Raw genomic sequence first — 16,335 nt, 5'->3', positions numbered from 1 at the left:
TCCATAACCCCCAGTGGCGGCTAACCCTGCAGCCTGATTATGCAATACTGCACAGCCGCCTTATGGCGCAGATTCTCTAGTATGAAGAGACGACCTAACATATTCTAGAGTAACAATATCTTTACCCACAATAAAAGACTGTACAAAGTTCTCATACGACAGTGGTAAAGAAACTAACAGAATTAATGCAGCATCCTCATCTTCTACCTTAACATCAATATTACGTAATTCTAGTAAAATTGTGTTTAACTGATCTAAATGATCTCGAAGAGGCATACCTTCCTGCATTCTCAAACTAAACAGACGTTGCTTCAGAAGCAACTTATTGGTCAAAGACTTGGTCATATAAAGACTCTCAAGCTTTTTCCATGCAGGCCATTGCGGTAGTTTCTCCGCGACTTCAATGATGATATCATCGCAAGACACAACATAATCATTGAATGTGCCTTCTCCTCCGCACCGCCATCTTAGCGGTAGCAATGGCGATGTGAGCGATTGCGCTTTCCGTCTTCTTATCCGAAAGCGGCGCCCACAACCCTTGTTGCTTTAACAGAGCCCGCATCTTGATCCCACACGGACTAAAACTATTCCTCCCGGTAAAGCGATCGATCTTTATGTTCATCGTCAACATCTTTCTCGGTGTCAGAACCGAAGGCTCGATACCAGTTTGTTATAACAGAAGCAAGAAAGAACTGATAAAAACAATAAAGAGACAAACGCACAGATTTACGTGGTTCACTAACGGTGTGTTAGCTACGTCCACAGGGCGGAAGGGAGAGAGTTTTATTGATATGTGAGGAGTTTTCAAATTACAGATTCAGACGGTATGACTGCTAGGTAGAGGTTTAGAGAGTTTATATAATAATCTCTAAACCTAATCCAGAATGACCTAATAAAGGCCCAAGACAGACCTAGCCCAATAGTTATTCGAAGCGGCGGTTAACAGAATCAAGGCACAAACCCAAAAAATCTCCACCTTGACTTGAATTCTCTCACAAACAGACAGATGTACCAGATGCATTCCCATAAATGCCAGATGTACCAGAAAGCTCTTCTCCCTTCCCCCTCAGATAAACTCTCTAAACCTAATACAGAATGACCTAATAAAGGCCCAAGACAGACTTAGCCCAATAACAGATACGGATACCGTTTAAGTTTCGGGGGCGTTGCCCCCGAACCCCCATCGGGGACCACGTTGAGACCCCGAACCCCTAAACCAGGATGCTTCGCCCCTGGACCCAGACTCGCTGACCAGTCTGCGAGACCCCCGCATAGTTATTCGAAGCGGCGGTTAACAGAATCAAGGCACAAACCCAACATTAAATCTCAATTTCCAAAGTTGATCCCTTGAGACATGAGAGTGCAAGAATAACAACATAACCAAGTGCCTTAAGGGGTGACGTAAATGGCAGCGTAAGGGCTAAGGGGTAAAGTCAATGAGAGTGATAAACTTGAAAGAAATATCAGAGTCCCGGTTTAAAACCTTATGCTTACGCCCAGTCGCTCACCATCATATCATATAAATAGAAAAGGAATCACCATATCAATTAAGATTCGATTTGATATGGGAAAATTATACGATACGATTCGATATGGAAAAACTGCGATGTCGTAAGCATAGTCATCAATCCAACTAATATTCGTGATAATCATCCAAAATTACCATTCATCTCCAAACATCATCAAGTTCCGACTATGCTCAAACTTATTAATCAATATTCTGAATTCCAAAAAAACAAATCAGAAAACATAAAAGCAGTTAAGTTTATTAAAAAAAATAAAAAAAATTAAGTATTTAATTAAGTGATTCAACAAATAAGTACTCCTAATACTCGCAAAACAATAAGCCAAAGATCAAAAGTAAAAAGATTAGATGAAATCCTAGAGAGCAATAAGCCCGTTAAGCACAAAACACTTTCATAGTTTTTGATAGTTGAGTCTCACTTTGACAGGGTATGACGGCGGGCTACAAATTAAAAACAGAGTTAATAAGCATCAAAATGGGAAACAAAAACAATACTCATCTCTGCATATGAAGATATTCATCACTATATGTGAATATGGTAATTAGAATCATATGGGGAAAGGCTAGCTTACCAGTGCTGAACCACTCTGAGCCAAGTGGTATAGCTTTAGCACGTCGTGTTCAACCAGAACTCATATTAAATGGCATTGGAGCATACAACAATGAAATCCAAGCAGCAAGAGTGTCAGTGTATAGTTGTGTGTCAATGAGCAGTGACTGATGCAAAAAACACCACCGAACCAAACTCAGCCTAAAATAAATGATAAGACGTAAAACCGCAAAGTAATTTTGTAGAACACTATTAATTAGGGTTAGAATCAATACCTTGTCTTCTAAGGGCACGCTCCCACTCCGCAACACGAGGCAATTGCAACCGTAACAATGGCAAAGTACCTATATAAAAGCATAAAAGGAAGCCCACAGCTTTGTTTAGGAGTAAAAAACCCAGGAATACAGTAAGAAGGAAGATAACGATAATGGAAATACAAATAAACAAACGAACAACTTTAATGGAGAGTCAACTCATGCAAGGGCAATGTTAAACAGGCCTAAAAAGCAACAACAACTGGGCCGTTAAACATGATAAGAGCTGATAAAAAAACTTGGACTTTAAAGTGACGCGGGAATCAACACAGCAAGTAGCAACAAACCTGAAGCTGCTGTTAGTGGAAAAAGTGGTAGAGCACCGGCGTAGAGGGTTGGCCCCAAGTTTGAGCTCTTACTCCGCAGTCGTAAACAATTGTAACCACAACAATAACATATAAATAAAAGAAGTGGAAGGAGGCAACAAAGCCGTAATACCTAAGACCAACACTCATAAAATAAAAGACAAATGGAAAAGAGTTGTGTAACAAAATCCACGAGATACAATAATAAACACTATACCTAAATTATAAAATCAGCAAAAGCGTCCGCTCTACAGCACTGCAAACACAACACGGACAAGCTAACAAATATATAAAAGAGAAAGAAATAAAAGGAAGACAGACTACTGCAGGCAGCGAGCTAAAACCCCCAGGAATATAATAATAGGAGCGTCCACTGCCACAGCCAACAGACCTACAATCACAGCATTGTCAATCTAAAAAGCTGAAAATATCGAAAAGCAATAAAAGGAAGATAAGACCCGCAAAACTACAGCCCCCTCATTGACCACTTCGAGAACTGAAAATCCATAAAAGCAGTAAAAGGAAGACAACCGCTATAAAATGGCTCACCTATTCTAGGGGAAGGGGTCAACCCAAAACCCCAGTCAGCCTAGAGGCGTCAAAAAACAACAACTAGGTGTTTCCCAGGAAATGGAAAACATCTCTGCATATGAACATCTGCAAACTGTAAGCAACCAAGCTAGAAAACCAACCTCAAAACAGTAAACAATAAGACGGGAATACGCAAAAGGAATGACGCTTAAAAAACTCTAAAACCCAAACAATTAAGAAGGGTGGCAACCAATACCTCCTCTTATGAGGTAAATCTCTAACTCTGTAGCCGAGACAATTTTAAAAATGGCGTCATCAAAGCCAACTCTGATTAGCAACAAAAAAACCAGGAATACATCAATAATTAAGTAGGGTTAGATCCAATACCTCCTGTTAAAAGCTCAACCTCTAACTCCATGCCGAGACAACTTAAACCACAACGACACCAACCTAGTTATCAAAGCCAACCCCGATAAGCAGCCAAAAATCCCAGGATACCACAATAATAGAAATAAAAAGGAATATAGTAATTAATTAGGGTATGGATTTAATACTTCTTATTCGAGACGGGAATAAAACCTGTAGCTGAAGTGTGATGACTATCCCGAGCCGAAATGCGATGTTGTTGCCTACATACCCAAAACGAAACCATTGATAACTAACAAAATCAAACTGAATAAACAATAAAAATTGAAAAAAATCAGTATAATACTCTTAATAAAGAAATCAAATTGATCAAGAACAAAAAATGGAATTCTAATCGCAAAAAGAGAACATACCTTTGAAAGAGATTTTCTATTGAAGTTTAGCTAGAGAGGTCAATGAATTTTTGAGGAGTGAGGAGTGCCTGTGAGTATAGGAGATTTTAGATTGTATTTTTAGTTGAGATTTTGTCGAGTGGATGAGAGTTATTAGTAGAGAAAAGGATAAAGGAGTGGATGTGAATGAAAGAGAAATGGAGGGAGGAGATTTAAAAGTGGGAAATCAACGGTGGAAAAGGAGACTTGGCTGTGCACTATTCATTGCTACAGTGCAGCCAAGTTCTCTCTTTTTAGGTAAGGATTGAAAACTCAGACCATATGTACATAATACAAATGAAAATAAAGTCACTTTTGATTAGATTAGTTCATAAAAGTAACTAGAAAAAAAAATTGAGTGATATTATGGAATCTACTTTTATATATGACTCTGAATAACATAGGAGAGTCAAAACTAGCAAATCACTTAAAAAGAAAATCAAAAGTCGTAGATAAAAAGAGTAAGATACAAAGTATTAACAATTAAAATAGATATATTTAAATGGATAAGGAATTTTTCTTCCCTTACCCCTTACCAAAATTCTCCCTCTTGTTGGTGGTAAATTGGATATCTACTTCATAAAACACAAAATGATATCAATATGGCATAGAACGGGACTGACAAAGGAGAAACATCATTCATTCAAAATTAAAGAACAAATAAAAACAAGGTTCGTAAAGCATAAATACAAATTAATTTGGGCCTTAATCTAATTACGGATTCACAAAAACTTTAGAGAGACGATCTCTTGGTATTGTTATTAAGAGACCTCTCTCATGATGAGGATAGAGAGTTACCTAATTTCTATTTTCCATGTTATGTCTCCCACTAATTTAGTGGGAGACGGTCTCACTTATATTATCTATGTCAAATTGAGTTTCTTACTAGTCTTACATAGATGCGTAAATATTATTGGTCATTTTATTATTTTTTTACTCACTTAATCTCAATTATTTGTTTACCTTTTTTATTTTATTTTTGTAAGTGGTATTCGAAATAATAAATGTCGTTGGAAAATACTAATAGCAAATATTTCAATGAATGTTGGTACTAATATGTAGTTGAAGTTTAAATTCGTAAGAAAGTGGAGGAGACATTTCAATGAATGTCTACGAGACGATATTTTAACTACGCTTTTTTTCATTTATACTCCTTCCGTCCTAGACAATTGTTGTCCTTTGGTTTTAGCACAAAGATTAAGGAAAGAGGAGGGGCCAATTATTAAATGACAAGGGAAACAAATTGAGTGTGGGTGATCAAATTGCTCATTAAATGCATTCTTAAAATAGAAAAAACAACAATTGACCGAGACCCCAAAATCGAATAGGACAATAAATGACCGGGACGGATGGAGTATGTTCCGGGTGTAATTCCAGAGCAGTTATTTGTTACCACCCGTGCTTGTAGAATGACGTCTTTGGTTGAATCCTCCTCGCGGTCTCCTGAAACGATGAACAAACTGAGGGCTCGACTTTGGACCGAGCGAACTCACTCCGACGCTCAAGTCAGTAAACTTAAAGAGAAGTTGTTGTTACTTGGCGAAGTATGTATTGTAGAGAGATAAGGAAGATATTACCAGATGAATAGTGATTCTTAGGTTAAATTGTGGATCTCCTCCTCAATGAGGGTTGAGGAGTATTTATAGACTTTCACCTTTTGTCACGTAGTGGCCAAGTGGCCAAGTGGCTAACAGGTGGAAGGACTGATGTACCCTCGGCCGAGGGACCCATGGCAGGCCGGCGGGCCCTGTTGACTCGCCGCCGAGGGGTCTTGGATATGAGTTCGCGGATGTGTGCCCCGGCTGGCTAGTTGTCCTAGCCGAGGCACAAGAGACAGCCGACATTTCGCGTCGGTTAAGTTTGTCTAAGTCGTTGACTTGTTGTGGATATCTCTGACCTTGCTCAATGTGTTGACTTGGTCAGCGGGTGCAGAATATGCCCCATCAGAGTATATTACAATTTTATGTCAAAATTATAATTTTCCGAAACCTATTTTATAACACACAAATATATATGTTAACTAGATTTTGTGCCCATGCGTTGTACGGGTTTCAAATTTGATTCTCCTTTAATTGTTGTCGGAATTTTTTTACCATTTTAAACGGTGTTCACAATTATAAATGTTAATTGACATCTATATAATATTTTACCGATATTAGTTGTTGCCCGAGATAGCTGATTGTCTTGTTGGTTAATATTAATGATTTTACCCTATAGGTTTAAAAAAAAATGCAAATACTTCGTATGAGTTTTAGTGGGTAAACCAACCCAAACGCTATAACATTATTTTATTATATATACACCTTGTATATATATATAGGCTCCATTACTATATATAATAGAGTAAGTTATTTTTTTAATTGTGACAAATCACTCAAAAGTGTAACCAATATATCATGGAAATATCATATATAGCTTATATAAACACACTTCAATCTTGCACAAGTTTACATCTAATAATTAGCATCCAACACAGTACCCCTTATATAATCGAGTTCCGATCCACAAAACGTTATAGTGGATTAACGATGGATCTTAAAACATGAAGCTAAGTAATCCATCGAGCTTCAACGAACGGAAAACATGTCGCATCGACTATCAACCCTTCACCTTTTTTTGTTGCAATACCCTGTATATTTCCACTTATAAAAGGGAACTTCAGCTATCAATTTAAGACATGCTTCACAAGTAGATTGGTTTGTTTTATAATTCATATGCATCTCTTGTAAAATATCAGTATTCTACTATTCTTGTATTAGATGATCAAAAATTATAGACTAAGACCGTCTCATATTCTGTACAAAAAAATTATTTTTTACATTATTAAACTGTCTTATAATATGAGACCGCTTCACACAATAATAAATGTTTAATGAGAGGCACGTATTTCTTAAAATTGACAACTTTATATAAATCCGTATGTTCTTCGATGATCAATTTTCGAGTTAATGGTAAGATAAAGACCCGAACTTTCATTCTTTTTCTAGATAAGGAACTATACTTTCAAAACGTCCAGTTAAGGACCTTGTTGAACCTTCCGTTAACTTCCCCATTAACACAACAAACAATCTCAATAAATTCATGCCATCTAAAATAACAGCAAATTAACGGACTAATTCTTGCGGTCTTGCCAATTCGCTCTTCTATCTTTGTATGATGATCATGATGATCACAATTCACAACTATGACCCCTCAATCTTCATTCAACACCTACAAATCAATACTGGTTCTGAGAAAGATTAACAATTAAGAAGTAGATTAACAATATTTGGAATGACCGACTTGGATTTTGAAGCGACAATTAGCTTTCGAGCGTTCGACGAGGAAAGATACTCTGATGTACGTAAATTGCTGGTTCTGAGAAAGATAAGAAGGATTGGAATAATTCCTGATTATCGTTTTTGGTTGTGTTTTGGTTTTGGTAATTTTGTTTGTGGTGTTATTTGTCGTATACTCCATCAAATTAGGCTGGGTATTTGAAGGAGTACTTTCTTAAATTTGCTTTGAATCAATATGCTTCATTCTGTTTCTCATCAACACCGACTTCAAATACTTGTCAATATACTCACTTAACAGCAAAGTTGACGGAAGGTGCATTGAGGTCCTTAACTGGATTTTTTAATAGTATAATCCCTAAACTGTAAAAAAGAGGAATGTTTAGGTCCTTGTCTTATATATAACTCATTAATTTTCTACAAATATAACATGAAAGCAAAGTAATTAGAAATCCCCTAGATGAACACTTTCTTGGGGACCTGACGCCCGGAGAGGGAATAATCCCCGCGGGAAAGAACTCACATGGTACAGGCGCCTAGCAGGGTGGGGTCCTGTATCCGGGGAGGATCCAACCTCCTCGTCACCAAAAAAAAAAAAAGTAATTAGAAATCATAAATTTAAGTGAATGTCCAATGATGAACGCATGCAAAATGGTTTAATTTTGGCACAACATACAGAGTCGGGTAAGGATTTGACAAATCTTCAATCTACCTCTACTTGAATCTCTACTCCTGCATAAGAGTAGATAATCAATTTTAGAATCTACGAAAACTGATACATAATCAAATAGGGCTATAGTACTCAGTTAATAAGATCAACACACACAAAAAAAAAATAATGCATTAGGGAAAATTAAAGCCATAGGGCGTTATCTTGCAATGGTGGGTTTATATAATATGGACGACTCCTTAGTTAGCCAATTTAAGTTAATGTAGAATTCTATCTCACTAAAATATGACATCTTATCAAATTCTCTATCTTTTAAGATTTATTTTTAACTTTTAAAATAATTTTAAGATTTAGTTTTAATAATATTAATTTGAAGTTTTTTGAACTAAACGTATAAAAGTTGAACTGAATTCATAGGAATTTAACTTTTGTGAACTTAACTTATATAAGAGCTAAATTGAACTTAGAGGAGCACACATTCATTCATAGTAGGATTTATATACACTTATAATTCTTCAGTAATTCTATTTTTTATTCAATTTAGCTAACGTAAAAGACAATAGAATTTTATTAGCACTACACTTTCTATACAATTGCAACAAACCACCATTGCAATATTACACGTCAACTTATAATATAATCACTACAAACGTCAATTACCATCTAACGTTAGAGGTAGACCTTTGTTGTTACTTATAAATTTTATCTTTTATTTTTATTTGAATTTGTTTAAATTATTTTATTTATTTTCTTTTTACGAAAAATTGTACTCCCTCCTATTCAGTATAATTTTCCCTATTTTCTAAAACGGGTTATTCAGGTTTTCTTCCCCTTTTTATTTTTGAAAACTTTTACTCTTATTTTTTCACCCTCTCTCCTATCACCAAACTCACCCAACTCTTTTACTCTTTTTTTATTAATTTTCTTAATGTTTTGGCCCCATCGTTTCTTATTTAACTCATAATTATTCATTCCTCTCTTCTATCACCAAACCTCACCCAACTCTTTTACTCCTATTTTATTCACCGCCTTAATACTCGTGCCTATAAACAAAGGGAAGATTATAGTGAATATGAGAGAGTATATATTATTTTTTCTTCTACGTATTTTACACAGTATATGAAAACTCAACATTGCTCAAAAGTGTGTATAAAAAATTGGACCTTGTCTCATAGTTTCTTATATCCAAAATTGATATTAATCTCTTTAGTTTAGAAAAGGCAATTGCACATGCACCACGGAATTTTAAAATAGAATTTTCCTTATAATTGATGTTTATGGTCGTTAAAGTACCATGATCAAAAGAATTAATCTTAAAGTAATAAGATTATACGATGTGCAAATAAAGTGAACACTAATGGTGTATTACCCGATTATGTAGTACATTAGTTAATATTGTAGACTCAAATATTTGAATTAAGAGAAACCCATAAATTCGTGGGTGACATGATCTTCCCTTTTTTTGTCTCTCAAACGACCTAAAGATTCTCATTCCCAATTTGATTATTATGCATGCTTTGTGATGTGGTCATATGGATGAATAATAGACTACCAACCTCAGGATTTCAATTCTGACAGAATTTGCGATTGACATAATAATAATAGTAATTTGATAAAATTTACTCTCTAATATTGCAAGTTTGTCTACTAATTCTATTCGTATCCGTATGAGAATACTCGAAATAGCTGGCCTTGTGCAAAACAATTTTACCCTTGTTTATTTCTAAAACCAACCATTAAACATAATCGTAGAACGATATGTTAATTTGTTTCGCTCATTACATAAATAAGCATTGATGACTACACTTTAATATGTACCTTGTGAGGTATTTGAAAAATTATACAGATTAAAGACTATGGATAGATTGTAGTTAGTTTATGCACATTGAAATTAAGACCAAGCAAACAAACGTCATGAAGTAAAGATCAGATAAATTCAACCTTACGCATAAATAATTAACTGTTAGTATATACGGAGTATTAATCATACCATACACAATGTATTAATAATTTAAATGAAATCACGACTCTAGCAAGACGGTTAATAACTATCATTAATTACAAAGTGTTTGCTTCTATAATAAAATAAATCCTTGATTTGGCTTTAACTCTCTTCAATTTATGAAAACTCGACCCGTATCAAAACTCATTCTTTTTTGCAGCCTGATCAAAATCGCTACCATTAATAATCCCACTTCAACTACGATTAGATTGCTTTGGTTGCTTTGAAAAAGTCCAAATGTAAGAATTATGGTCATTTATGTAACACCCCGTAAATTCGAAGACCTTTATTATATTTTAAAAGTAATATTTTAATCTATTTTAATTTAATATTAATTTATTTGAAATAAAATCTATTTGATAAAATATAATCTTATTTTATTTTGAAGAAATGTAATTATTTTTGATAGTTTAGAAATGTTTAAAAGTGATTTAAACTATATTTAAATCTTTTCCTTTGATAAAATAGATTTCGGATAAAAGTCGTAAAATCGGGATTTTCCCATTTCTTAAGGTCGTTGGGTAAACGAGTTTGGATATTGGGCATATGAGTACTTAATCTTTTAGTAAAATCGTGTTTAAGAACTTTAATTTTCTCGGAAATCGCGTTCGACGAATATTTCTAATTTCTGTCGAAACGAATCAAAACGTAAACAATTGAAACTCACCCAAACACCCTACCCAAAACCATGCACCCTCCATCCTCCATGGGTCTCCTCTTCATCTTTCATTTCCTCAATTCTCATTCTATCACTTCATTCTCTCAAACACCAAATTCCTTTCAAAATAACCTCCTTACAATCCCTAAATCCACCATAACTTCTTCATTTCTCCACCAAATCGCATAAGAATTATATATTCGGAATCCTCTCTTCAATCTTCATCTACTAGTAAGCTTTATTTTCATTTCCCCCAAATTTTGTTTAAGACACGTTTTTTAGGGTTTCGAATTTAAGCTTAATAATTGTGTTTTTGTTGTTCTTATAGGTGAAGAATTTGAAGATGAGTTAGGTGACTCATATGTTGTTGAAGATGAAGAGTAATTTTGGGTTTTAGAAACTTTCTCAAGTTATTACTGTAACACCCCGTCATACCAAGATACCTTACTAGGACTACCCCAGCATGAAAGGTTGTTACCATCTCGGTTGCCCGAGGTTAGTATATATCAAAAGCAACAGTCCAAACACATTTATTAATGTACGGTAGTTATAAAAGTTACATAGTCTCCAAAATCTAATAAACGAATTATCCAAAGGGCAACAACTACCAAAACAATAACTAAGGCTCGTGATGGTGTCATCTAATCCAGCGTGGTGACTCTCCCATGATCGCCCCAAGCTCAATAAATGTATCACTGTCACAATCGCTCACCATCCCCGAATGGATCACCGCAGGTTTTACAAAACAACAACACGGGGTCGACTACTCAATCAATATAAGACAACAAACATTACCACCGGTGATCATCGATCTCACACACGAGAACCGACCACACACCGAAGTGTGTAGCCCCGCCATTACCCATCGCAACAGGTAATCCTCGCCGCGCAGGTGACCGCAGCCCATCCCCACCTAGTCCGGCTCATCAACGAGCGACTAACAATCCCTGTCCCTTAATGTGCACATCTCCTCCCGTGACGGGTTCCACGGAGGGTGAACTAGGGTGTGAAGCCACTCCCGCAAGTGACTCCACCACAACCACACACACACACAAGAGTTGTCACAACACCACAACCGTCACAACACCACCACACCAACAACGTCTCCACAACACCCAACCTCCGATGATCAACAGATAACAATAATTATACACAAGACAATCACAACATCTCCAATTAATTAAACAGAATCGAGTAGGGAAACCCTACCTTAGCAATCAACAAGAGACGGAAACCGAACAATCAGAAAGCTCCTCTATGAAGTCTTCTCCTATACAATAACCATATAACACAATCACACATTGCACAATTCCCCCTATTCCCCAAATTCCATATATACAGTAACCCTAAAAGAACATAAATGACATGGGGAATGAAACTTACTGTGAGGGATGAGAGATTATGGGCAAGGATTACGACAATTACACACACAAAGAGATTAGAGAATGATTAGGGAGTGATTAGAGAGATCGTAAAATGATTAGGGTTGAAATGACGTTTTAGAAACTGCCTTTGAATATAAAACAACCCCAAACACTCCCGCATCAAACCGCTGAAATATTACTCGCCAGACCGGATACTCGGTCGAGTATAGGGCATACTCGGCCGAGTATCCTCTACTCGGTCGAGTATTCATCATACTCGGCCGAGTATTCCTCGGCAGAACCCAAACAAACTACACCCTTGACACTATTCGGTCGAGTAGGCTCTACTCGGTCGAGTATTTAGCTTATGAAAATCCGTAGTGTTACAATTACTTGTCTCTTTGCTAACTTAAGGTAACTATTCCGAGTTACTCGACGAATTAATGTCACATTACTAGTTGTATTCCTTGTTTGTTGTTGTTTGTTGTTGTTGTTGTTGTTGTTGTTGTTGTTTGTTGTTGTTTGAGACGATCTTGTTGATAAATGAATGAATGGAGTAAGATGAGTATGCTTATGTTTAATTTATGTTAACCATTTGTATATTATTGTTTAGAACAAATTTGGATGAGGAATTATGTGTTGTGACAAGTCCGCGTGTTGGCTGGAACGCGTCAGTACCGGACCGAGACGTTTTCCAATGTTTCCAAAAATATGACAGATTGAACGGCATCGAAAAATTAGGTGGTTTAGCCACTTGAATCACTCAATTCGGAGTCCGTATGAGTAAATGGCGTCGTTTTATCGATAAAATTTATAGTAAAGTTTACCCTTGTGTGAGACGGTTATTTATACTATTTTATTATGCGAGAATTTAATTGAATTGGATATTTTGTAAGTTGGAATATATTTCCTTATGTTGATAGTTTTTCACATGATAGAAATTGGAAATAGCATGAGAATGATATTGTGATGAATATTGTGATTTGGGCCAAAGTAGGCCAAGACTCTGAGCTGGGCCAGATTGACCGAACGAGTTTGGTCAAAGTAGGTTTAAACCGGTCAGCCTCGATTTGACTAATGACCCGTCGCGGGACTAGGGTCGAGGGTTTGTCTTTGAGGTTAGTTTGGTTGTTATTGGATGTTTTATGTTTATGCCTTGATATTTGTAATTATCATTTCACATGTTGGTTGTTGGATGCTTTGGATGCCTTATGCTTGAGTCTTATTGCCTCTCTGCCATTTTAGCGTGTTCTCATGGATTATGGTACTGTTGGTTAGCTGGAATTTGGATTATTATTGATATTGGAGATATTGTTGGATTGTCAGCTGAATATGCTCTTGCGTAGTCTTTCATATGCTAGGGTGTGTATGATCATTTGTGTGTGTGCAAGTTTGGACTCTTTGCCCCTCTTATGGTTAATTGGGTGTCCTACTTGTCTTGTGTGGTGTGGGCTAAAGTATTCAGGCTGGGACTAGGTCCTAGGTGAGTATTTCGGCCTTCGTCATAGATAGGCCCTTATAGTCTTTGACGAGTATATGTTCACCGCTTAATAACCTTTGTGTCTTAGCTTGGTGGGCTTATATCCAAGTTAGGGCATGACCTCCTGACGTACTCTTAGAAGTATGTGGTCAGCTTAAGTACTAGCCAACCCTTTGGTGGACTCCTTAGGGGTACTCATGTGTGTGATCATGGGTCTTGGATGCGGTACTTTCCGCATGTCGCTAGGTCTGCGCAGGTTTAGGACTAGGGTGTTTACCTTACCTCGTGGTATAGACTCGAGTTACAGAGTGACTATTGACTGTCCTAAGAACTTATGACTGTCTCTAGATATATTGTCCTTTCTTGTTTGATGATTCTATGAATCATAGAAGGTGAGATGCAAGCCGGCTATGGTTGATAGAGTTTGGATTCCTGGATGTTATGTGATTCACATGATAGTGTAGTATGAGTCGGTCTAGTATTCACATGCTAGGACTATGTGTTGTCGTATTGTTGTTCACATGATAAGCATGATTGTCTAGCATCTATATGCTAAGGCTATGTGTTATTCATATTCATATTCTTATGTTTACATGTTATATTAATTATGACATTTCGTGGTTGGGAGAACTCGGAGTTACTCCCCATCGATTGTGGCTTTCGTATTTGTATAAAATGCGATTGTGAGTAGGTGATGCATATATGGGGTACATGGACGAGCTAGCGAGCAAAGTAACCTTGGGACCTAGATTGGCTTTATTTTATTGTGACCCTTGAACACTTTTTATGTCATATACTTTTTAGGGACATATGTCTCCCTTTTTCATACTTGGGTTGTATAACTTTATTTCGCGACTTTAGCGATGTTTTATTTATGAGGTTTATTTTGGACCTTGCATGTTTGACACCTTCCCATTTGGATATTTTTATAACAGGTTCAGGTTTTAAAAATTACAGGTTTTTACCCAAATGAACCTATTACAAACATATCCATGCAGTTTTTATCTAGAATTATGTGTTTACTTTTCCGCAATAAATGAGGGTGCCACAATTGGTATCAGAGCATATTTGCTCCCGACGCACGTTTGTGCACCCCAATATAAATAACTTGACCTTCAAATAATAAACTCGAGAGATGGGTAGGATGGGTAGACTTAGGTCCTTATGTTGTAGTCTCTTTGTGATTGCTATTTATTAGGTGCTAATTAGTGTTCTCTTTTGCAAGATGGCTCCTACAAGAAACGTTGATAATGCAATCTTACAAGCTCTTACTCAGATTCTCCAGAACCAGCAAGACATACAACAAAACCAACAAAACCAACAAAACCAACCTCCTCCTCCTCCTCCTCCTCAGTTTCCAGAAGGTGAAAGACCTGGTTCTTACACTTGGGTGGCAAGTCAATTGACTCGAAACAAGACTCAAACTTATGGTGGTGAAGTAGACCCAGTGGCACTCACCGAATGGTTTCGTGAATTGGAGAAAAGCTTTGCCTTGTATGATGTTCGTGAAGAAGACAAGGTGAAATTGGCTTCTCACTTCCTTGTGAAAGAAGCTGATAGATGGTGGACCATGACTAGTCCTACTTCCACTCTTGAGCCTGGTTTTGGTTGGGATCGCTTTAAGGATCTAGTTGAGGCTAGGTTCTATCCAAAAGAGCTGAAACAACAAAGGCTTAAAGAGTTTATGAATTTGAAGCAAGGAAGTCTTTCTGTCCAAGCCTTTACCGACAAGTTCAATGAACTTGCTCACTATGCTTCTAGACTTGTCAAAAATGAAGAAGAAAAGGCTTTCTTTTACCTTGACAAGCTTACTCCAAAGCTTAAGAGCTTGATCCGTAGGGATTCTACTTCCTTTGTCTCAATCTATGATGATGCATTATGGGCCGAGAGCTCTATTCGGGCTATTGATGAAGAGGCTCATGCTTCTCGTACTTCCCTTGGCAAGAGGCCACTCTACTCCACTTCTAGGCCTTATGATGCTCCTTCTAGACCCTTTGTGCCTACTTCTTCCCCATCTTATCCTAACAAGAATAGGTTTGTTCCGAGTGGACAAGCAAATCAAGGTGCTCGTGTTCTATCTCCTAGCAACGACAAAAATCCTAAGGGTCGTATGTGCTATCATTGTAAGAAGCCTTTGCATCCCGGAATTCGTTGCTTTGATAAGCAAATTGTGTGTTTCTCTTGCAACAAGCCTGGACACAGGGCTAATGAATGTCCTGAGAAGAAGACTACTACTACTCCTGCTGTTCCTGAGAGGCCGAGAGGTCGCATCTTTGTGATGAGCCGTCGAGGCCGAGGCACACCTGCATACATAGTCACTGTACGTTCTTAATATTTGATGTCCCTTGTTTGGTTTTATTTGATACTGGTGCTTCTTTGTCATTTATATCGATGAAATTCTCCGACAAGTTACCTCTTGAACCTTCACTTGGAGATAGTACATCAATATCTTTACCCTCCGGCGACATATTCTCTTGTTCTTATTTTTATTCGGATGTTCTTATATCGATAGCGGAATCTATTTTCCCGGATAATCTCCTTCGATTCCACTTGAGGAGTTTGATGTTATTTTGGGCATGGATTGGTTATCTACTTACCATGCTCGATTTGAATGTCGAGATCAAAAGATTGTTCTTAAAAGCCCTTTGGGTACTCGCGTATCTTATCAAGGAGTTAGAAAGCAAACTGGTGTGAAGTTGATCTCGGCCATGAAAATGGTCAATGCGTTGAAGAAGGGTTATCAAGCATTTCTATGTGTAGTGACTACTTCTAATTCTCCTTCTCTTCCTCCCTTGAAGGATGTTCCTATTGTTTGTGAATTTCCGGATGTATTTCCCGATGAATTACCCGGGATTCCTCCTGAA

At 37.0% G+C, this 16,335-nt stretch overlaps 1 long non-coding RNA gene across 1 annotated transcript; it reads right to left on the bottom strand.

The window, feature by feature from the left end:
* Positions 1-3,578: 3,578 nt before the first annotated feature.
* On the bottom strand, positions 3,579-4,079 carry LOC141628718 (uncharacterized). The gene is made up of 3 exons (XR_012537179.1): positions 4,005-4,079; positions 3,780-3,854; positions 3,579-3,675 (listed from the first exon to the last, which is right to left on the bottom strand). It is a non-coding gene; the product is annotated as an uncharacterized LOC141628718 (long non-coding RNA).
* Positions 4,080-16,335: the final 12,256 nt, after the last annotated feature.

This window comes from Silene latifolia, chromosome Y, assembly GCF_048544455.1.
Source record: "Silene latifolia isolate original U9 population chromosome Y, ASM4854445v1, whole genome shotgun sequence".
Taxonomy (NCBI): Eukaryota; Viridiplantae; Streptophyta; class Magnoliopsida; order Caryophyllales; family Caryophyllaceae; genus Silene; species Silene latifolia.
The sequence above is the reverse complement of the archived record's forward strand: the minus strand, read 5'-3'. Positions and strand labels throughout refer to the sequence as shown.